This window comes from Oryzias latipes, chromosome 6 (genome assembly GCF_053564925.1).
Source record: "Oryzias latipes strain Hd-rR chromosome 6, Olatipes_Hd-rR_3.1".
NCBI lineage: Eukaryota > Metazoa > Chordata > Actinopteri > Beloniformes > Adrianichthyidae > Oryzias > Oryzias latipes.
Window position 1 is genome coordinate 12,849,260 of NC_136242.1, and position 23,336 is coordinate 12,872,595.

At 40.1% G+C, this 23,336-nt stretch overlaps 1 long non-coding RNA gene across 1 annotated transcript in view; it reads left to right on the forward strand.

The window, feature by feature from the left end:
• LOC144992542 (uncharacterized) overlaps positions 1-23,336 on the forward strand; it is a 40,704-nt gene that overhangs the window by 406 nt on the left and 16,962 nt on the right. The window contains exon 2 of the long non-coding RNA XR_013656577.1: positions 964-1,109. This is a non-coding gene — a long non-coding RNA (uncharacterized LOC144992542). The remainder of the gene's footprint in view (positions 1-963; positions 1,110-23,336) is intronic.

Sequence of the window (23,336 nt, forward strand, 5' to 3'; positions counted from 1 at the left end):
TGAATTTGTGGTCAATTTTCTGTTCTTCTATTTGCAGAATTTTCTTTATTTGGCCACATCCATGAGCTTTTACTAAGTAACCTCTTTTAGGTCACTTTTTAATCTGATTTTAATATTTCTTCTGTATTAGACTTGCATTTGGGCTCTCAAAAACGTTTTATTTATGGTATTTTTTATTTGAGTAATTCACAGGTGGATGTCCTGCTGTGCTTGTTTCATTCCTTTTCCAGAGATGTGTCTGAGCCTCAGGTCACGATTGATTGTTAAACATTTTTCATTAGGATTTACTGTTATAGAGTGGACACTCAAGATTTCATTTACAGAGATTGACCGAATCCTATATACCAGTGATCTCCAACCTTTTGGGGCATAAACTGCCGCTAATAAAGCTGCATTTGTAGTGGATTCATGTTTATTATATTGAGAAAATACAAGTTTTGCAATGGTTGTGTGCATTCAATATTTTCTTTTGTATTTTTTTCTTTTTGTATTTAAAATGTGCCATAACAAATTGAATGTCTCAAATGTTTTTGGTTGGTACGTGTCATTGACCAACAGCCTTTCCAGGGCATAATTCCCCATTGAAAATATAAGAGTAAAAGAATGAAGCACAATAACGAACCTGGCAGCAACATATTTATAAGTTATGGGGTCTGAAGCATGACACTTTTGCATATGATACAGATGCCTTTGTTTCCGTTTTGCCAGCCCTCTATCCGGTTCAACTTTTCGTAATATACCTGCAGAAGAGAAATATAGTCGTTGAATTTCTGCCTCTGCAGCCTTTGACATTATCTTGTCCTTCCGAATATCCTCAGCCCAGTGTGACAAAATGTTATGACATTTTTGCAGCCTGTGATCTTTTCATCTGGTGAACACTGACCATTCCTCTGACAGCCTTTGACTTAACTTGCTATCAACTCTCATTGCTCAACCCCAAAGTCTTTGCTGCTGTCTTTTCAGGCATGTGACAGTGACCTCAACACAGACCTCATCTTACAGCCTTCCCATGACATTTAAACCAGCCTCTGGGGAAGAAGCACATCAACAGAGGAGACCAGACAGGAAGAGCTGGAAGAAATTGACTTCCATTTGAAAATGGTTCAAAGGTACCAAACAGCAGATAAAATACATTGTCCCCCTGATTGATCAACTAGTTTATGTTGAACCTAACAAAAAGCTTTTGAATGACTCGTGAGAATTTTCTTAGAAAGAATACAGCAGATTTGTTTGTAGGGTTGATGAATGTCTTGTTTTCTTTAGTCAGTTGTTCAAAATGAGCACAAATATGCAAGGAAAGGTGGAAATGCTGTGAAAGATGGGACATAGTGGAGCCCATGGGGAATCAGTGTGCCTATTAAAAAAAGGAGCAATTCTGAACAAATCAACCCTTACCCAACCAAATTTACATGAAGTCATTTAGAGATCAATAAATTCAGTGATAACAATTAAAGTTTAAAAAAATAAAAACAAAACAATTTCAACTACTTCTATTTAAGTATATTTTTAAGATTTATTTTATGAACAGGTATAACACCAAAATATGTGGAAAAACCAAAAGTCAAATGAATTACTTTTTTTGCCCTCTTTTTCTTTATAATTTAAATTCAGTTTGAACAACCAAAAAAACGTGACTTTTTCTAGTGACCCCCATAAGAAATACCTAATAGAAGTGCAAAAGGTAGAAAACTGTTAAACCAATCCCAGCGGCTAGTGAGGAAAAGAACTTTGCAAATGTAAAGTGTTGCATCTAGCAACTCAATGCCAAGCATTTCAAAATGACTTTTTCTAACACCCCTAATGCTCACTACTTTTTTTTTTCAAACGGCGAATATGACATCAATGATTTCACAAAGTGAAGATCTAATTGATATGAGTATTCTACATCAACTTTTTATGAATCCACAGTGTTCTGATGATGAAAACGTTGATGATTTATTCAAAAACATATTTAAATACATTTTTGTCGCAAAAATTGGTTAACTGCAATGCATTGTGGTCTATATTTGCCAATCTAGGAGTTTTCGCAGAGACTTCTCGGAAATTTCTAGGTCACTCGATTTTGGAATTGTAGATTTACACAGCACTAGAAAATGTCAAACGTGCACTATATAGCGTGTAGTGAAGGAAGTCGGACATAGTCTTGACTTTCCAAATTAAAAGGAAATAAAAGTCAGACTAACCTGACTTCCTGAACCAAATAAAACAGGAGACAACAACCCGAAAAAAGAAAATAGCAGTTCACTCCTACCAATCATGCCAAAAACATTCAGCTGCTTTCAGTATGAGAGGAGAAGGGGGTGGCAGAATATAGACTGGAAAAAAAATGCACGAATGGAGGTGTGACGTCACCCATAGACAATGCCGTACTCCCAGCTCTTGCGAAATGGGGCAAAAAAAGGAGATACACAACATCCAAAATAATGAAACAAATATCAACGGTTATTACAACAGCGTGTCATTTGCTTGCATCTACTCCTTTTATCAGTCTTTTCCTTATGTCCTCCATCACTCTGCTCTTCTCAGAATTCAGTTTTGAAGTTAATAAGTCGTAGGAACAAGTATTATATGATGCTCATGTATTTTTTTACTGATCTTTACAATAATTTATCAAATATGTGGAGCTTTGGGGGAGCAAATGGCATTCAAAAATAGACATAAATATTTAAAGATTTATCATATTTAGAGGAAGCTTGTGGTAAAATTCTGAAAGCTCTGATTGTTTCTTTGAAATTGTCAAAACAATTCAAAAATGTTCTAATGATATTTTATTTTTAGAAACAGGGATCCATATTTTAGTAACATTTCTCCTCATGTCTTTTTCTGAAATGCTTTGGAGGCATAAAACAGTGACTGCTCCTTTTTTGGTCTCAACACTAAAAGTTTCCTTAGATCAAAAGCTGTTGAGCCAATTGCTTTTTCAAAATGTTTGGAATGGGCTGTTGAGAAGATTAGGTCAATGATTTGGGGATCATTCAACTCTTTCAAAAGAGGATGAATCTGTCCAGAACCTTTCCTACATCATTTTAATTCTTTCTGAACTATCTATTTTCTGTGTGAGCCAACCTTTCCGTCTTCATTGCGACATCCATCTTTAAAGTTCTAAAAAGTCTTCTGTCAGGGTGTATGGCTCAGGGAGAGCTCACTGCAGGCTGGATGACCCACATATTCTGTGTTGTCATCTTTATTCATTCACTTTGGTATTATGATCTTTCTCTTTTCATTTACCGAGATCCGTCTTTCCCCTTTACAGATGTGTCTCTTAAAGCCTATCCGTCATTCTTCTATGCGCTATTCCGTTACTTTGTTGTAATGAGTTTTTTTCTAGGCTTTCCAGCTTGGCTTCTTTTCCATGCAAAGAAAACCAAAATTAAGGTAGGATTTAACAGAAAAAGAAGAAAGTAAGTATTTCTGCTTTAAAATCAATCTTTTTAAAATAGCATTTTAAAGAGATTCCCACACTGCAAAAGTGAAATGTTTACCACTGTGACAATATTTGAGAAATATACATCGACAGCATTATCTCATCAATACACGAACAACAGCAGAAAATATTTTGCATAAACAACATTATGCGTAAAGAACAGAGGTCATGTTTGTTCAATAAGTGGATGTCCTCACTCAAATATTCGTTTCTGATCAGAGTCAATGAAAATAAATAAAGGAACAAAAACAAAAAAAAAGTCTACTTGTCTAAACACTTGAATTGTAGTATTGTATTGAGTGTAGAGTAGTGTAGAGTGTAAAGTGTAGAGTGCATGTTGGTGTAGTGGTCAGCACTGTTCCTGGTTTGAGTCCCTGCTGGGACCTTTCTGTATTAAGTTTTATGTTCATGGTTCATATTTTTTTCGTCACCATTTTAGTTTTTTGTTACCATTTATTTTTAAAGAATTAGCAGAAGGGATGAGTGGTCACTGCCTAAATTAGTTAGTGTTAAAATCAATGTTTATATTTTTTCTCACTCTTCAACTTTCTAAGCCACTTTTGCTCGTGCTCTTTTACTTTTTTTTTTAAACCACAATTTTTTTTTATTGGTCTGCATTTTTTTTGCAACTATTTATTTATTATAATTTTTTTTAGCTAATTATTATGAATTATAGCTTCAGTATTTCATTTATGAAATACTGAAGCTATAATTCATAATAATTAGCTAAAAAAAAAAAAAAAAATTATAAATCTAGCCACAGGGGTTGCAAGCCAGTTGCCTCTGTGCCGGTCCCAAGCCCGGATAAATAGAGAGGGTTGCGTCAGGAAGGGCATCCGGCGTAAAAATTGCCAAAATAACCATGCGAATCATCCACACCACTTTAGACATACCGGATCGGTCGAGGCCCGGGTTAACAACGACCGCCACCGATGCTGTTAACCTACAGGGTGTCGGTGGAAATTTGACTACTGTTGGTCGAAGAAAGAGGGGAGGCAGAAGGGTCCGTGGCCAGAGAGAGAAGGGAAAAGGCAGGAACATAGGTTTGAGAATAGGGACTCTTAACGTTGGCACAATGACAGGGAAAGGCAGAGAGCTGGCAGACATGATGGAGAGAAGGAAGGTAGATGTACTGTGTGTGCAGGAGACAAGGTGGAAGGGCAGCAAGGCACGTACTATTGGAGGGGGATACAAACTGTTCTATCATGGTGTTGATAGGAAGAGAAACGGGGTAGGAGTGATTCTGAAGGGGGAGTTTGTAAACAGGGTTCTAGAGGTGAAAAGAGTCTCAGACAGGATGATGAGCCTAAAGTTAGAAATCGAAGGGGTGATGGTGAATGTAGTCAGTGGGTATGCACCACAGGTTGGCTGTGAGTTAGAAGTGAAGGAGAGATTCTGGAGTGAGTTGGATGAGGTCATAGAGAGTTTTCCCAGAGGAGAGAGAGTTGTTATTGGAGCAGACTTTAATGGGCATGTTGGTGAGGGCAATAGAGGTGATGAGGAGGTGATGGGCAGGTTTGGTGTTAAGGAAAGGAATCTGGAGGGACAGATGGTGGTGGACTTTGCGAAGAGGATGGAAATGGCTGTAGTCAACACTTACTTCCAGAAGAGAGAGGAACATAGAGTGACATACAGAAGTGGAGGTAGGAGTACTCAGGTGGACTACATCCTATGTAGACGAGGTCATTTGAGAGAGGTTAATGACTGCAAAGTGGTGGTAGGAGAGAGTGTAGCCAGACAGCACCGCATGGTGGTGTGTAAGATGACTCTGGAGGTCAGGAAGAAGAAGAGAGGGAAAACAGAAAAGAAGACCAAGTGGTGGAAGCTACAGAATGAAGAAACTTGTGAGGAATTTAGGCAGAAGTTGAGACAGGTCCTGGGTGGTCAGGATGAGCTTCCAGATGACTGGGAAACTACAGCAGAGATTATCAGGGAAACAGGTAGGAAGGTGCTTGGTGTGTCATCTGGAAAGAGGAAAGACGGTAAAGAGACTTGGTGGTGGAATGAGGAAGTACAGGAATGCGTCCAGAGGAAGAGGTTGGCTAAAAGGAAGTGGGATGTAGAAAGGACTGAGGAAGGTAGACAGGAGTACAAGGAAGCGCAGCGTAGAGTGAAGAGAGAGGTGGCAAAGGCCAAACAGAAAGCTTATGATGAGCTATATGACAGGTTAGACACAAAGGAAGGAGAGAAGGACTTGTACAGGCTAGCCAGACAGAGAGACAGAGATGGGAAGGACGTGCAACAGATAAGGGTGATTAAGGACAGATATGGAAAGGTGCTAACAACCCAGGAGAGTGTACAGAAAAGATGGAAGGAGTATTTTGAGGAGCTGATGAACGTGGAAAATGACAGGGAAAGAAGGGAGGAAGATGTGGTTGTTGTGGAGCAGGAAGTAGCAGAGATTGGAAAGGATGAGGTTAGGAAGGCTCTGAAAAGGATGAAGAGCGGAAAGGCCGTTGGTCCTGATGACGTACCTGTGGAGGTATGGAAGTGCTTAGGAGAGACAGCAGTGGAATTTCTAACAAGGTTGTTCAATAGGATTTTAGAGAGTGAGAAGATGCCTGAGGAATGGAGGAGAAGCGTTCTGGTTCCGATCTTTAAGAACAAGGGTGACACGCAGAACTGCAGCAACTATAGAGGAATAAAGTTGATGAGCCACACAATGAAGCTGTGGGAAAGAGTAGTGGAAGCCAGGCTTAGGAAGAAGGTGGAGATCTGTGAGCAGCAGTATGGTTTCATGCCCCGTAAGAGCACCACTGATGCCATTTTTGCTTTGAGAATGTTGATGGAAAAGTACAGAGATGGTCAGAAGGAGCTGCATTGTGTGTTCGTAGATTTAGAGAAGGCGTATGACAGGGTGCCGAGGGAGGAGCTGTGGTACTGTATGAGGTCGTCTGGAGTGGCAGAGAAGTATGTCAGAGTAGTTCAGGACATGTATGAGAGAAGTATGACGGTGGTGAGATGTGCTGTAGGTCAGACAGAGGAGTTCAAGGTGGAGGTGGGACTACACCAAGGATCAGCTTTGAGTCCTTTTTTGTTTGCTATGCTGATGGACAGGCTGACAGACGAGGTAAGACAGGAATCTCCCTGGACAATGATGTTTGCGGATGACATTGTAATTTGCAGTGAGAGTAGAGAGCAGGTGGAGGAACAGCTAGAGAGGTGGAGGTTTGCTCTGGAAAGAAGAGGCATGAAGGTCAGTCATAGTAAGACAGAATACATGTGTCTGAACGAGAGGGATCAAGGTAGAAGCGTTAGGTTACAGGGGGCTGAGGTGAAGAAGGTGCAGGAGTTTAAGTACTTGGGGTCAACAGTTCAGTGTGATGGGGAGTGTGGAAAAGAGGTGAAAAGGCGAGTGCAGGCAGGTTGGAGCGGGTGGAGGAAAGTGTCAGGAGTGTTGTGTGACAGAAGAGTGCCAGCAAGACTCAAAGGAAAGGTGTACAAGACAGTGGTGAGACCAGCTCTGCTCTATGGGTTAGAGACGGTAGCAGTGAGACAGAGACAAGAGGCTGAGATGGAGGTAGCGGAGATGAAGATGTTGAGGTTCTCCTTAGGAGTGACCAGGTTGGACAGGATAAGGAACGAGAACATCAGAGGGACGGCTCATGTTGCCTGTGTTAGGGACAAAGTCAGAGAAGCCAGACTGAGATGGTTTGGACATGTTCAGAGGAGGGATAGTGGATATATTGGTAGAAGGATGTTGGAGATGGAGCTGCCTGGCAGGAGGGCAAGAGGACGGCCAAAGAGAAGATATATGGATGTCTTAACAGAGGACATGAAGTTGGCTGGTGTTAGGGTAGAAGATGTCCATGATAGAGTGAGGTGGAGGACGATGATTCGCTGTGGCGACCCCTGATGGGAAAAGCCGAAAGAGAAAGAAGAGTATTTCATTTATGATTCATCTCTTTAACATTCGTTAAAGCTTTCTTTTACCAATTTCATGAATAATTGTATACATTTTAAATACTATTAGCATAATTTGTCTCATAATAAGGCGTGTTCCCCTTTTTTTCTGCTTTTTCCAAACAATTTTTTAACAGGCATGAATTGCTTATATACTTAACCCAAAAGTCTAATTTTTAATATTTGTTGAGTAATGTTTTCCCCACTATCTAAAGCTTGTTCTCGGGCCAATTGAGGATGTAAAGAATACACACCTTTTTTTTTTTTTTTTTTTTCACAAATTAGGCACCAAAATGCATTTTATGTTAAAAATTCTGTTGGATTTGTTCAGAGCTTTGAAACTTACCTGTTCAATAAGTACTGCTACTCACACATACCTATTTTACAAGCCAAAAAGTGAGGGTTTTGAATGTCACTGGCAATAAGAGCAGAAAGAAGCTGATATTTGAAAATGACTTAACCTTACAACTTGTGTTCTTCAAATTACAAGAATCCCCCCAAAGAGATCTTTCTCTTTGGTGGGGATTTACAGTGCAAATAATAATGGCATATTGAGGTCTTGTTAAAAGCACTCCCATCTAATCATTTTTTAAATTTCAGTCACTTAACTACAAAGGTCATGTCTGGTTGTCTTTGTCTGAGGCCTATTTGAGTCAGCAATCTGTCTCAGCGTGTACAGTAGGTCTGAACACTGGTCCCTCTTTATGTGACAGACAGCAGCATCTGCCACTTCAGAGCACTCAATGTGAATCACAATGAATCATGGCAGCAATACTCCAGTGTTTGTCCTCCATGTCTTCTCCTCTTTGTTCCTTTCACCCCCTTGACTTACACTATATATATATATATATATATATATATATATATATATATATATATATATATATATATATATATATATATATATATATATATATTTCTTTTTGCTCTAAACAAAACGGGCCACCATGTCTTCGATTAAATACTGTCTGAAGTGGCTCTGACTCCACATAATGTATACTACTCAGTGTAACTGTATTGAGGATTTTCTTTCCTCCCCAAAGCAGACCAGTGAAATTATCTGTGCATGTATTGAAAACTTACTAAAAAAACAGATTAATATGGATGTAAATCACATCACAGAGAGCAACTTGTTGCACAACAACTGCTGGCCATTTATTTATTGCAGTGTGTGTCTACTGTGAAAGACATGGGGGGGGGGAGTGAGGACTTTTATGTAAGACAGCAAGTTCAAGATTTTTCCTACATGGTATCTTCAGGCTTTTCAATATTCTGCTTCCCTCCTACTCAAAGTAACAGACATGAAAAGATTGCTGCTGAGACTAGGCTTCCTAGCAGGGAAACACCCTGAACATGCTGCAAGTTCATCAAGCCTTACTTGGAGACAAACACAGCAAACAAACACCCACACACAGCACACTTGTTAGAACTGTGGACAGATGCTGGTGTCTTCTTATTAAATTTGTCTTATTTTATTTGTTTATAAGTGGATAAAGTAGTGAGAGGTATAGGAACATACAGAATAGGAGGCAGAGCAGAGCGGCATAGTGGTTTGCACTCTCGCCTAACAGCAAGAGGGCCCTATAGTTTGAAACCCAGCTGGGACCATTCTGTGTGGAGTTTCCATGTTCTCCCCGTACATGTGAGGGTTTTCTCCAGTCACTCTGGTTTCCTCTCACAGTCCACTAACATGCTTCCTAGGTTAATTGGTGACTCTGAATTTTCCCTTAGGTGTGAATGTGTGTTGTCAGCATGGCCCTGTGACAGACTGGCGACCTGTCCATGGTGTACCCTGGCACTTCACCCAACAGTAGCTGAAAGCTCCAGCAGCCCCATGTCCCCAAAATGGATTCAGCAGGTCCAGTTAGTTGGATGGCTGTATTACAGATCGGGGCCTCACTTTCCTCAATGTACATCTGTCCTGTCTGCTCTATACAGTGTTCATGAATGTATGTCTTTGTTGGTTCTCCCATGGTGAAGAGGTTGCGGTCTAATTTTTTAAGGATGTGGACACGTCTCTTTTATACAGATAACCAGTTCAAAGAGGTGCCATTGATACAGGAACAAATGGAGGATGGAAGAATGTTGTAAAGATCAAGTAACCGGTCTATAAGGGCCAAGATTATTTCTTGTTTGTTGGATCTATATACTAACCTTCTGCATAAATATACAAATACATTCTTTAAAAATCAAAGTGTGATTTCCTTGATTCTTTTTTTTATATTCAGTCTCTCAGTTGAAATATGTCTGAGATGGACATTATCTAATTTTTCAACCCAGTAACACTGGAGCTTTAGGTATGTTGTTTATGGTCTTTAACTACTGTAACTCTTCGACCATTTATCCCATTAACATATTTCCAAGGGATTCTGAAGCTGAGATAACAGCTTTGCACTCATCTGCAACACTTCACAGTAATAAAGTCAACGTAATACCGTAATTTACGGACTATAGAGCGCACCTGATTATAAGCTGCACCCACCCACTTTCACGTAGTTGACTTCTTTTGTACATACACAAACTTCGTCAGCATACAAGCCGCATGCATTGCGCAACATGGTCAGCCTGACAAATCACGTTCTGACTCCCAAATTGAGTGCATTTCATTAGCACACTGTGGGAGGAGACAGCCTTGCCTCAGACTCATGTTTTTGAATACACCCACATCTGCCAAACACCATGGACCTGTATTCTGTTCACAAGTTCCTCAGTTATGGTTTTTTTTATTTTTTATTTTTAGGTTTTTTTTTTAACTTATTGACAACTAGGTATCATACATAAAATTACAAAAAGTAACCATATAATCAACATTACATCCCTCAGTTATGATGAGGAAATTTACATCTGCGATCCCCCATTTCCCATGAGTCTTAGGGGCTAAAGGCGGGTCTAACCCGGCTTGCTACACTGTTGTACGTGTTTAAGAATGAGCAAGGAGCAGCAGTGGGTGGAGGGGTGAACGGAAGAACAGCTCTCCTTCCGCTTGTGTCGCGGCAGCATTATGGTGGTAGCGGGGCTGGTTAAAAAAACACACCAATAAAATGAAGCAGCGGCGACTGAAAAGCGCGCGCGTCAGCGCGATACGCGCGTCAGCGCGATACGCGCGCCTCCGCGCGGCGCGTGCGTCAGAAGTTTCCTTCCACAACAAACAGTGTTGCTCCGCGGACGCCTCGAGTAAGCCCTGGCTGCAGCCTGCAGAATGGCTCGACGCCTCTGCGCTCCGCGCTCGCCCCGCGCTCCTTGTCTCCCCTTCCTATCTTCTCCGACACCCCTGGCCAGGGCGGCTCCGGGGAGTAGCGCTTCGTCCCCATCGCGCCGGTGGACGGAGCAAATCGTGTCTGTGCAGAGCAATCGGACTTATTACTGTACGTTTTGTGGATGAGGGGCGGATGCGTTGTTACGTGTGGGAGCCATCAGACTGCGATCGGCCCCGCAGCTCTATGTGAACGAGCAGCAGCAGAACATGTCTCCAGCTCACACAGAGGCTGTGAGCTTTTCAAAGCAAAATTCCGCTCAGTCCTTAGAAACAGTTAAAATGGCCACGTCAATTTGTGTTTCCAGTCGTGTCCCGACAAAATAAAGGCTGATGTTATTCCCACATATTTACGTGCAGCCCAGCTGCAGATTGCAGCTTTTCCGTCAGCAGCTGACCGGCTTTTCCAAACCCGTTGGTGATGGTGTATTTTTTTACGCTGCCTTTAACGATTGCTTTTAACTTGAAAGCTTCATCATAATGTAGTGGCGATCACGTGCACGTTGGGTCTAATGGCACCAAAGGATTCTGGGATGCGGCCGGGCATGCGTGTTTCTTTTTGTTGAACCATGACTGAAGTGTCTAAGACCTGAACTCAAGTCCATGCTGTTTGGCTGCTAAGAGGTGTGTTGAAAAATATATGACATTTTGCTTGGAGTTGGATAGAGTATTCAAACCATGCACTGAGTCTGAAAGTACATACATGGTGGCGGCCAATTAAATCCATAAATTAGCCGCGTCACTGAATCAGCCGCAGGGCATTAAGCGCTGGAAAAAAGTAGCGGCTTATAGTCTGGTAATTACAGTACTTGCTGCTTCTGATGCTGCACTTACTTCTACTGTACAGTGGTAAAGCAAAGAGATTGGTTGATTGGTAGATAGTGTTTGGGTTTTGTATCATTGGCAGCTGATACTGCGAAGGAACAACAGTAAATTTAACTGCAGATTTACAGGTTGGTGGGCTGTGTGTTCTTGTCAACAACAGCTGTTTCACTGCCACATTCCCCATAAAAACCTTGTTTTCTGTCTCTGTTTTCTGTGCTCCCTTAATGGTTTGAGCCAATCAAAAGACAGTAGAAGAAAGTTGGTATAGTGATGGTCATATTTATTACACCTACCAGAAACCCTGGATCTACAGTATAGGGGGGATACATTGTTAAACTGGCTCTGGCTCTATTCCTAGTCCGCCTCGTCCTGTGATTTTAGACACATTCTCACCTGTTTCCCTCCCTGAGTTAGTCAGATTAGTTGGCACAATGAAGTCATCCTCTTGCTCCCTCGACACGCTGCCAACTTCTCTGCTCAAAGATGTCTTCCAGTCCATTGGTCCCTGTGTCCTGTCAATAATGAACTCGTCTCTGCTGTCTGGTCAAGTCCCTGAGCACTTTAAGGAAGCTGTTGTACTTCCTCTCCTTAAAAAACCTGGGCTTGACCCCTCCCTCTTGAGCAGTTTTAGACCTATTTCTAACCTTCCTTTCATGTCTAAAATTTTAGAAAAGGTTGTTGCCAAACAACTTACAGCTGCTCTCGACAGTCATGGGACATTCGATCAATTTCAGTCAGGTTTTCGCAGAGCTCACTCCACTGAAACAGCCCTACTCAGAGTCACTAATGACATCCTGATGCAGAGTGATGCAGGAAAATGCTCTGTGTTACTGTTATTGGACCTGACCGCAGCCTTTGACACTGTGGACCATTACATCCTTTTGGACAGGCTGAAAAACTGGGTTGGGGTCTCCGGATCAGCCTTAAACTGGCTCTCCTCATATTTGACTGGCAGATCTTTCTCTGTTGTTTTCTCCAAGTTTAAGTCCTCCTCTGCTCCCCTCACTTCTGGTGTGCCCCAAGGCTCAGTTTTGGGACCTTTATTGTTTATTTTATATCTGCTGCCTTTACAGCATATTTTAAGTTCTTTTAATGACATTTCTTATCACTTTTATGCTGACGATATTCAGCTTTATGTATCTTTTAAACCCCAGGATGTTTTTAAAATACAGACTTTACAAAGGTGTCTGGATTCAGTTAAGAGCTGGATGAATAACAACTTTCTCCAACTCAATGAAGCCAAAACTAAGGTCCTAGTTTGTGCTCCTGACAGTTGTCTCCCCCAGATAATCCATGAGCTCGGTCCACTTGCTTCTTTTATCAAGTCCTCTGTCAGGAACCTAGGTGTAACTTTAGACCCGGTTTTATCCCTGGACTCTCATGTCGGGTCACTTGTTCGCTCTTGTTTTTATCATCTTAAAAACATTGCAAAACTGAGTCCAATTGTGTCGCGTTCTGAGATGTAGATGCTCATTCACAGTTTTATATCCTCCCGTCTCGATTATTGCAACTCCATCTTCACGTTTAAGTAAAAAATCTCTAGAACGGCTCCAGGTTGTCCAGAACGCTGCTGCTAGGCTTTTAACCAAGTCATCCAAGTTCTCACACATCACCCCGTTGTTAATGCAGCTGCACTGGCTCCCCATTCACTACAGAGTGCATTTTAAAATCCTGGTCTTAACATACAGAGCTCTTAATGACCAAGCACCAGTCTACATAAAAGACCTGGTGCAGCCATACACTCCCAGCAGGTCACTGAGGTCATGTGACCAGGGTCTGCTGGCTGTGAAGAGAACCCGATTAAAAACTAAAGGAGACAGAGCCTTTGCCGCAGTGGCCCCATCCCTCTGGAACTCTCTTCCTCTCAGCCTCAGATCTGTGGACTCAGTGTTTTCTTTTAAAAAGCAGCTAAAAACACATCTTTTTAAAATGGCTTTTTCTTAATTTCTTTTTAACATGTGTTTTTACTGTGTTTTACTGTTGTTTTATCGTGTTGTACTGTGAAGCACTTTGTGATTTTTATCTGGAAAGGTGCTATACAAATAAAGTTTATTATTATTTATTATATTATTATAAACTACCCACGGTGGAATGGCTTCACAAAATAAAGAAAAATTATTTGAACTTACATGAAACAACTGTTGAAATAACATGATAATTAATGCATATTTGGAGAACATAACCGTGAAGAAATCTAACTTCCACAAAAAGATGCCCAAAACTTTATCCTAAAAAAATTACCATTTGATTACATGGATGCATGATTAGGGATGGGTACCGAGCCCCGGTAATGAACGAGCCCCGGGGCAAAACATTCTTCAAAACCGAAGTATCGTCAAGATCTGACCTCAACGGTTCTGCTATCTGTACTGGAGTAGAGGCATTTTTTCTGTCCCACTAGATATAAACATTATCTGCCATATTTAACTCACCACGTCAGTCAATTTTCCATTAATTAATGATGATATTAATTTCGCTTTTCTCACTGAAGAGGAGGGGTCTGTCTGCCTATTTGTGTGCACGGGGGGCAGGGCTGTTGTTCAGACAGCAAGCGGCCGGCACACACAGGAACGCTACTAAAGATATACGATGGCGGAAAGAGCTAAATAGTCCAAAAAATGCGGCTCTTTCCTCCCTGTGCTGCAGCTCTCTTTGTTTTTGTAAAATAACTATCATGTTCACAGATTGTCGTGGTGCCTTTAACACCGTCAGGTAAAGCGAGCTGGCAGGTGGAAGACAGCAGCGTGAACAGGCGGAGGGGGCGTGTCTGCAGCTGTGAACGCAGACCAGTCTGTTATGGGATGGAAAGTTTTTCTGGAAAGACAGTCAGTGGCGATCTCGTAGGGGACACGTGGGCGCCCAAATAAAAAAAAAAAACTTTTATCCCCCAGACTAAAACCACCCATTTCTGCGTAAAATGAATTAAATTTGCGTCAGGGCGCCGCTACTATCCTCTCACCTTGCTGCTACGATGACCGTATGTTGCGCTGTCTGTGTAGTACACGCTGGGGGGGGCGAACGCGGGGGAAAACAACGAACAGGTAGAGAGGCCGGGGTATGGGGCTTATATTCACCGCTTATGATTCCAGACAAACTAACAGCTGCTTCCTAATAAAAAATAGTTGTCATCCATGAATTTATATGATTTATTGGGTTTACTGGATTTTAAGAAAAAAAATGTTTTTGGAAAATGGACAAAAGATCAAAGAAAACATCACGCTCATAAAAAATAAAATAATTAGATTAACAAATTAAATAAATATCCTGGCAGCATTTTGAATCAATACAAGTATTGCCAAATGAACTATTGCGATATGTCGGCAAAAACATTTTTTCTAACACACCTAGTGTTGCGGCTCCCTGTGCTTTCATTTCTGTGGAAACTGATCCAAATGGCTCTTTGAGAGGTTCAGGTTGCACATCCACGTGCATTCCAGGTGTGTATTGTAACATTATCATGTATTAAGTAAAATGTTTTGGTAAAAAAACATTGTTGCATAACAAGGAAATAAAACACTTTATGTTCTTAATTTGTTATTTATTTATTTTTCGTTCTCATAAAGTATCGATAAACGTATCGTTAAAATACCGGATCAATAAGCAGTATCAATAAGAGTAGTAGTACCATTAAAACCTTAACGATACCTATCCCTATGCATGATTTCACAAAAATACCTTTTCAGTGCTGCAGGATCATATAAATGTTTGATGACCTCAACTTTCCCTCAAAAATGTACAGCAGTCCATCTCAGGTTTGTTTGTTTTCCACATCCTCTACAGACCATACTTACCAGTCAAACGAAATTAAAGTGGATACATCGGGTTGTTTTTTCCGCATCTCTTCAGTATGAAATGTTCTTTTTACAGCAGCCTCTAGTTATTAAAGTCTTGCTCACACATGTTCAGTGTTGTGCAGGGAAGTCATGCAGAACTTGCTCAGTGGGGCCATTTCAACTGAATTTCATGGGTAAGCTTGTGGGATGTAATGTATGCAAGTCACATGGGCAGCCTTTCATGTTGTCTGTTTCTGCAGCTTCTTGTATTTGATGGTAACGCAATTATGTAACAATGTAATAGCGAAAAGCAAAAGCAAAAAAAAAAAACATCCAAATGTTCTGTCACTAAATTAATTTAATGAGACTCTTTAGAAAATACTTAGAATAAGTGTTTGTTGTGTAAATAAAGTTTCCTGCACATTCAACCCCTCTAGCAGCATTTTCAAGAAATTCACAGAAAAACCATAATAGTTGGGACCAGTTAAGAAAGGATTGAGATTTCAATCAATACACTGTGTGGTGAAGATACAGACTGCAAGCCAGCACAGGAAAAGGACAGCACAGATTGCTACCTGCATGCCCAGATGGTGTCGTCTCAGTGCTTCGACTTCTTTCTTGCTCAGTGTGATACATGTTCTTGACAGGCACCAGTGGCAGAGACGCCGAACACAAGGAGCAAAAGAAGCTAAATCAGATTAGCTGCAAAGAGAGTGAAATGACACTTTATAAGCTGTGGAGGTACCTGCTATTCTGCTGTAATGTAGCATTTTAGTTGGTGACTTTGTAAAATACAAAAATAAAAAATGGTCACATACTGTTGCAATTCTAATTATGGTTAAGAAGGAACAGCAGGATATACAACAATCTGTTTTAAATTTAGAATGACCTTTCTTAACCCAAACAAGAATAATATTCCCATTGCTGGGCTAATCGCAAGCAGAGATGAGCAATGCTGTTGGAAGGATGGAAATAATGTTATCTAGACTGACAACGCAAGATTAAATCAGTACTGCTACCGTATGAAAAGGGCAGTGTGCAGCCTGTCACGTTCTCAGGCAAGTTAGGATCATTACAGCAGCAATCCATTTTAGCTTTTTGGGGTCAGTTTCAGTCTGTGGCTGGTGAGTTAGTCATTTGGCAAAAATAAAGCTGCAATTAAGTTGTGGAGACTGTGCCAAACGGAATGCTGGGAAATAAGAATAAAACTTGTGAAACAATGTCTCGGGGAGGAACTATATTTTATTCACACATGGCATGCATCACTGGTATCTCTAAAAAACAGGATCTTCGAACACCAAATACAAGCCAGTATCAAATGGCCAAAACACTGAGGCAGAAGCTGGTTCACCCAAAGGCCCCACACCCGAAGAGACAATGTAGTTTATGCGGTCCAATGAAGGAAAAAAAAAAAACTCTCAGAGCTGGTACATTGGAGAATAAAAACCTCTATTATACAAGTGGATGTATCAACACAGGAGGAACAACACCTTAGAACCAGTTTCTGCTGTTTATTCTCATTTAAAAAACAAAAGACACTCATTCAAAGACAACAAAGTACACATCCTTGACAGAGCAGAAAGATGGTTTAAAGGGGCCAGAGTGCGTGTACAAATTAACAACCCTTCCATCAACAGACGGGGAGGCCTTAGACACAATTTGTCTCCCTTTTACCTCACTGCCCTTTCAATAGTCCCAAAGAAGACCAAAACTAGAGCACGACTACACCCAATGACCTAGGCTAGGGGGGATTACAAGAAGAGAGGCTTTTTACCCCCTTGTTTCTCTTCCTTGTTTCCCTAAATGAGCCATTCAATTCCAGAAATATGGGTGACCCACTTGGAAGATATTTGTGGGGCTTGAACTCATCACAACTCAGACTGATGAAACCACTTGTATGATTTATTTGAAGTAAGATAACTTTAAGTCCAAATGCCGTGATTCAACTCCAAGACAATGTCAACTTGATGAATGAGAATGTTAGTTGAAATATATTTATCCAGTTTTCAAGTCGTATATAAAAATCTTAGGCTATGTGAAAGTAAACACTGTTGATTTACTAAATAATATGACACTCATTATAAATCAAATTGCATCATTTCAGAGATAAAAAGAAAAAAAGATTGTCATTACTCTAGATGGACCTTTTTTATTGAGCAATAGCTGCAACCAACAGTAACAAAGCTTCGAGTGGAACAAATATTTCTAATAGTTAGTCTTCTCTTAAATGTAATCTAGGAATGCAAAGCAAGCAAAGGTTCTTCTGCTGTGAGAGGGTTAGACCCCTCCCAAGACCTCCCAAGTGTAGACGACCTGGCAATTTTGATTTCGTCAGAGCGTATTGTCTTGTCAGAGGGTGTTGACAGCTCAGCGTGAAACTGATCGGATCAAATTTAGCATTTTCAAGTCTGAGGTTTTGGTTCCTAAGTGAAAAAATAGGGATTTCTTCCAGTTTAGAAAGAAAGACGTGAAAAACTTGGTATGTTTGTTAAAGGCAAAATTGATCTTGAAATTGAGCAATGAGACTGGTGCCACATCTGATTCTGTACTGGTACTCTTTGTGATAATGAGAGCCCTCATTAAAGACTAACGTCAATGAAAGTCTTCCTGCTCCGCTCCATTGAGATACACCCTCTTGCAGACAAATATATGCATTAATATCGTAGTTTACCTCATCTGAGCTGACATCAGACTCAAAACTGTTAGACTGCATAGCTCAGATATCGCTCAGTATTTTTGTAGCACGGTTAACATTAGTTTGGAGTTGTAAAGGGGCTGTAAGCTAGTGGGAGAGCGTGGAAACAAAGGGATGATGGGAAATCAGAGCAAGCTGACTCCATGCCAACAGTCCCACCCACAATTCAGAGGCGAATTTCTGATTAACTCCTGCAGTGCAGAAACTGTGTCCTACAAAAATACACAGTTTTTTTTTATTTCTCCTGAAAAACAAAATAATCATAATCAAAAGATGGCCAGATTAAAAGAAGATTGGAATGAGACTTCAAACTTATTTACATGCCAAACCTCATCAGTGGCCATGGGTTATGCCATTTAGTCACTGTATACAATCTGTGTATGAAAGGTACTACGTAAATAAAGCTGTCTTGCTTTGCCTCACAGGCGATAATGAGCTTCCTTGCCAGGGGGAGTTGAAGTTGCCCCCAGAGACTGCACCTCTCTTCAGGTTAAAGAGCAGAGTTAGCTGGCTTCTCCGCAATGACAGCAGGTGATTGGAAAGTGAAGTGATTTGTAATGTTTGGTGAATATGCCATCCGGAAGCCTCCCTGGTGAGGCAAATACATCTCCAACTGAGAGGCTGGCCCCATGGCAGACCCTGGACAGACTAAAGGGATGTTTTATCTCTCGGCTAGTGGAAATGTCTTGTTGCTGAAACGATAACCCAAACCTAGACAAGCGGAAGACAATGGATTAATGAATAGGAACATCTCTGGATAACCACACACTGGGGTGACAAATGGCTTCTACTAAAAGGGCTTCAGTCGGGACACAAGAAATGTGGGAATTCTCAGCAACTTTAAATTTCCAAAAAATTTAAAATGAAAAAGGTTAATTGATAATTTTTGTATGATAAAACTGACATCTAGAATGTACAGTAGTATCAAATAGAGTGAAATTACTTTTTCTTTGTTGGATTATATGTTTTTAGAGGGTTACCAAACTTCTTGACCTTGAAGCAGTAAAAAAATAAAAGGCATGTAGTCTTTGCGGAGTCCTGATCATACATTTAAAAAAAACATCCTCCCACGCCATCAAATCCAGTCTCCCAGTCATCCAGTGTTCCTCACCAGATACTCACATGGCATGGCAGCATTCAACAAACTGCATGGATTTCTTCTGGCTGATGTTGAAGTAGATGACACCAAGCATTGCCTGACTGTGCTAGGTTTGTTCCATTACACAGGAGGATTTTACCATTATTTTGGGGTATGTTTTCTTCATTTTCTTTTTCTTTGTGGTTTTCCCCCTGTCAGAGTCTCACTAGGTTTCATTTAGTAATTTTCCACAGCTGTCTTCACTTAAGTTAATAATTTTCAGTACATTTAAGTGTCTGGTTATAGTTCAGTCTTGTCAGATTATCTGCTGCTTTGTCAACCTTTTTCCCATCTTTGTTTCATGGTTTTGTCACGCTTTGAGGGTATTTATTAAAGTTTTAAGCTCACGGCATAAAGCCCAGTCTCATATATTTTGGGCTATACCTACATGACAATTCATGACAGTTTTCACCACTACAACTTAAAAATGTTTTTAAATGAGCTTTATGACAACACAAAACATTTTACTTTTCAGAAAAAACATTACATATAGGTAATATGATAACATAATAATATAGTATTGATTATAATTTAAAATACAATTTTTCGAACGCAAAGTCTTTTGCGTATATATATATATATATATATATATATATATATATATAAATGGTAATCTTTAGTATTCAGATCAAATAGTTTCTTCTTAAGGCTGATCCTGTCATCATGTAACCACAATGTGAGTCGGTCCCTTTACACTGCAATGTGAGACGGCCCTAAACAACATCAAAAAAACACATTAACACAACAAAACATTTATGGCCACAGACTACATTTAAGCATTTAAAATTGGAACTTCAGCTCCAGTGTTGATATTCTTTTGACTACTTTTCAACTGTAAGCAACTGACATAATTCAAGCAGGTTCTGAAGCACAGAAAATAAGTTTTACACTGATTTGCAACACTTTACAGTATTGTAGTGTCAATGCTTTAAGATAAGATAAGATAAGATATTCCTTTATTAGTCCCACGATGGGGAAATTTCCTTGTTGCAGCAGAAGTACAGGTACAGAGAGCGATATATAAAGAAACCATATATACACACATACATTTCCAAAAAATTGCACAGGATGACCATATAATCGGTTATTGCAAAGGGTAAAAGAAATATGACAGAGCCGATGATGTTGATTAACTTGGTTCACTGGGAGCAGCTAAGGTTGTACAGTCTAACAGCAGCAGCTAGAAACGACCTGCGGTGTCGCTCCTTCAGACACTTAGGATGTCTCAGTCTGACGCTGAAGGAGCTGCACAGCGAGGACAAAGACTCATACATGGGGTGGGCGTCTTTCTCCATAATGGATGATAGCTTAGCTACCATCCTCCTCTCTCCCACCTCCTGCATTGAGTCCAAAGGCAGCCCCAGAACCAGCTTCTCCAGCCGCTTCCTGTCTGCTGCGGAGATGCCGCTACACCAGCAGACCGCTCCATAAAAGATGGCTGATGCCACCACAGAGTCATATAAAGTCTTTAGGAGTGATCCCTGCACTCCAAAAGACCTCAGTCTCCTCAACAGATAAAGTCTGCTCTGTCCTTTTTTGTACAGTGCTTCTGTATTGTGTGACCAGTCCAGTTTATTGTTGAGGTGAACACCCAAGTACTTGTACGAATCTACTCTCTCAATATCCCTTCCTTGGATGTTCACCGGTGCTAATGTAGAGTGAGTGTGCCTGCGAAAATCTAGATCAGATCCAGAAGAAGGAGGCATCCTTGAGCCTTTCTCTTCACTTTTAAAAAGTTGGGGGGTTTCATGATGTTATCTCCAAAAAGATGGCATCTACAGTGTCATTTCATAAATGGATTTTGTGTCAAAATTCATGAAAAGTAATCATTCTCTTAAATGTCTTTTTGTTACATTTTCATCAATAATTGGTAATTAACTATCAAATTCTTGATTGATTCAGCTTATAGATCAATTTTACAATTTTTATTAAATTATATATTTGATTTTAACTAAACTTGGTGCAACCTTGTTACGAGTTTTTGCAGGTTACAATGGTGTAAATCTGTACTAATATTTTTTTCTCAGGACTAGCTGTTTAGCTAACTGTAAATGACCAAGTGTCAGTAACAGTTAGCTGTTACTACACTGTTACTACCAAAAGAACCAAATTAAATAAGACATAACAAAGACATACACAGCTTTTATGACTCCTCCAATTCTGAAATTAATGAGCGCTTAAATGACAACATGTATGATAAGATTTGAAGTTCTCTTTGGGAATATGCAGAGTAAACGTGATGAGATTATTATTATAAACTCTTTCAATGAGAAGAAAACTCCATGACAGAAAGAAGGATGTGCCGTGGTGAAATAAGTTGCAAAACTTTCTGTTTTGGAGTTGAGTGCAACTCCCATGTCAGAACACTTTTTTGCCCACTTTGCAGACTATGGCGTGACTTTTCTGTGTACGCTGTAGGCTAGAAGCCTTCTGGAGGAAATGAGCACAGAGCAGCTTCCAAAAGAGACTACAAACACTAATGTTGCATTCACTCTGCAGACTTGCAAACATAAATTTTGCACCAGCTAGACAAATGTTAAAAAACATCACAAACTAAGAATTTCTTCTGCTCTGCTCAAAAACTTACACAGTTGCTTCTAAGAAATCTCATTATGACTAACAGTTCCAATGCTTTTATTTACACTTCTTCATTCTTTACTTTCCATAGGGTAATGCAGCTCTGCATTTCTGTCCACATGCACTACAGCGTGGAAAACTGCAATAGACTTGCATACAAAAAAAAGCTAAAGAGAGGACAAAAAAAAAACTTGTCACTCTGTGAACAAACATATATCCTACACAGAGGAGGCAAAGACAACTTCTGTGAAATACACATAAAAAAGATTTAAAACCAGCCTGTGAAGAAGTATTAACAAGGGAACTCAATTCATTTAGAAACTTGAAGAGACTTTAATGCAAAGAAAACACCATGGCTTCATTTAAAAACATGTTTTTGAAACACAAAACACTACAATGGTTGTTGGTGCTTGACAAACGCTTTGACAAAATGTAGAATGTAAGAAAGTGGGAATAAGTCTAAGCACACAGGAAATAGACCCAATGTGGAGCTTACTGCTGAATTCAGTTTCTTTTTATTTTTCCCATTTAGGTCGAATTTCTCAACCGTCACCTCAAACACAGAAAAATAAACTAAATCTTTCCCAAACAAAATACTATTACCTAGCATTTTTATAACCCAATTCAAGTGATTTAAATTGAGACCAAATCTGTGTAACTTGATTTGAGAGAAACAGCCTTTTTGTTGTGAAACCTTCCTAACATTTTTCTAGTTAACAAGTTGTTCACCGCTCCTCAAAACGCTTTATTGAGAGCTCCACTCTGCTTGCCATCTCTGTTGTTGGAGGAGTTGTCAATCACAAAAGAAAATGGCCTACATTTACTCATCAGTGATTGGCATGTTTCCCTCAGCTGCCAAGCAACTCCACAGAAGTCTATTTGGTAATAAGATGCTCAGGCAATTTTATTGTAACGTGGAAGAAAAAGAGAAGCAGGCAGACACTTGAAAAGCAAGGCAGTAAACATGCTATATGCTACACATTTGATTAAAGAGCGTTAGCTTAATGGGAAAACAAGTGGGTGACCTGAATAGTAACACAATGCATTTCAGCAACAAAATATCTACATAACAAAGAATGATTTCCCTTGCTAGCAATAAAAATACATGAAAACATTTTAGTTTAGAACATTTCCCTGAGCTGAATTTTTTGATCAATTTTAAAATCGTTCACAATGGTGTTTTAAATATGATTTTGCTGTTAGTTTGTTTTTTAGCAAAAATCCAAAAACCTGTCGTTTTTAGGACATAGATTCTGTAGAGCAGCAGTAGTTCATCAAAAGGAATTTGCGTCTGGGTTGTGGGCGGGACTTTGGCCGCAGTTTAAGCCCATCCCCAATTCCCATCATTCATCTTGTTACACTATCTCCCGCTTGCTTACAGCCCCTAAAAACCCCAAGCTAAAATTAGCTGTGCATCAAAAATGACAAGCAACATTGGAGCCATCCAACCGTACAGTTGGAGCCAGATTCCAGCTCGGATGATGAAAACAAAGATGTATCTAGTCGTCTGCAAGTGTAAGATCCGAATGGAATGGAGCAGGGACTTTGTGGCTTGCTGCTGTAGGTTGTACATCAGATCTAGAAGCTTTATCCAAGCGGTAACTCCATTTCAACAATGGCTGCATATTTAATTCATGGCAAGTCGGGGGAGAGTTAATTTTTTGGAAAGTTTGTGATTCTTTAAAAAAACCATGTTTATCTTCGTTTCAGTTTTAGCATCTAAGTTGTATTGTGGTTTACTGTCCTGC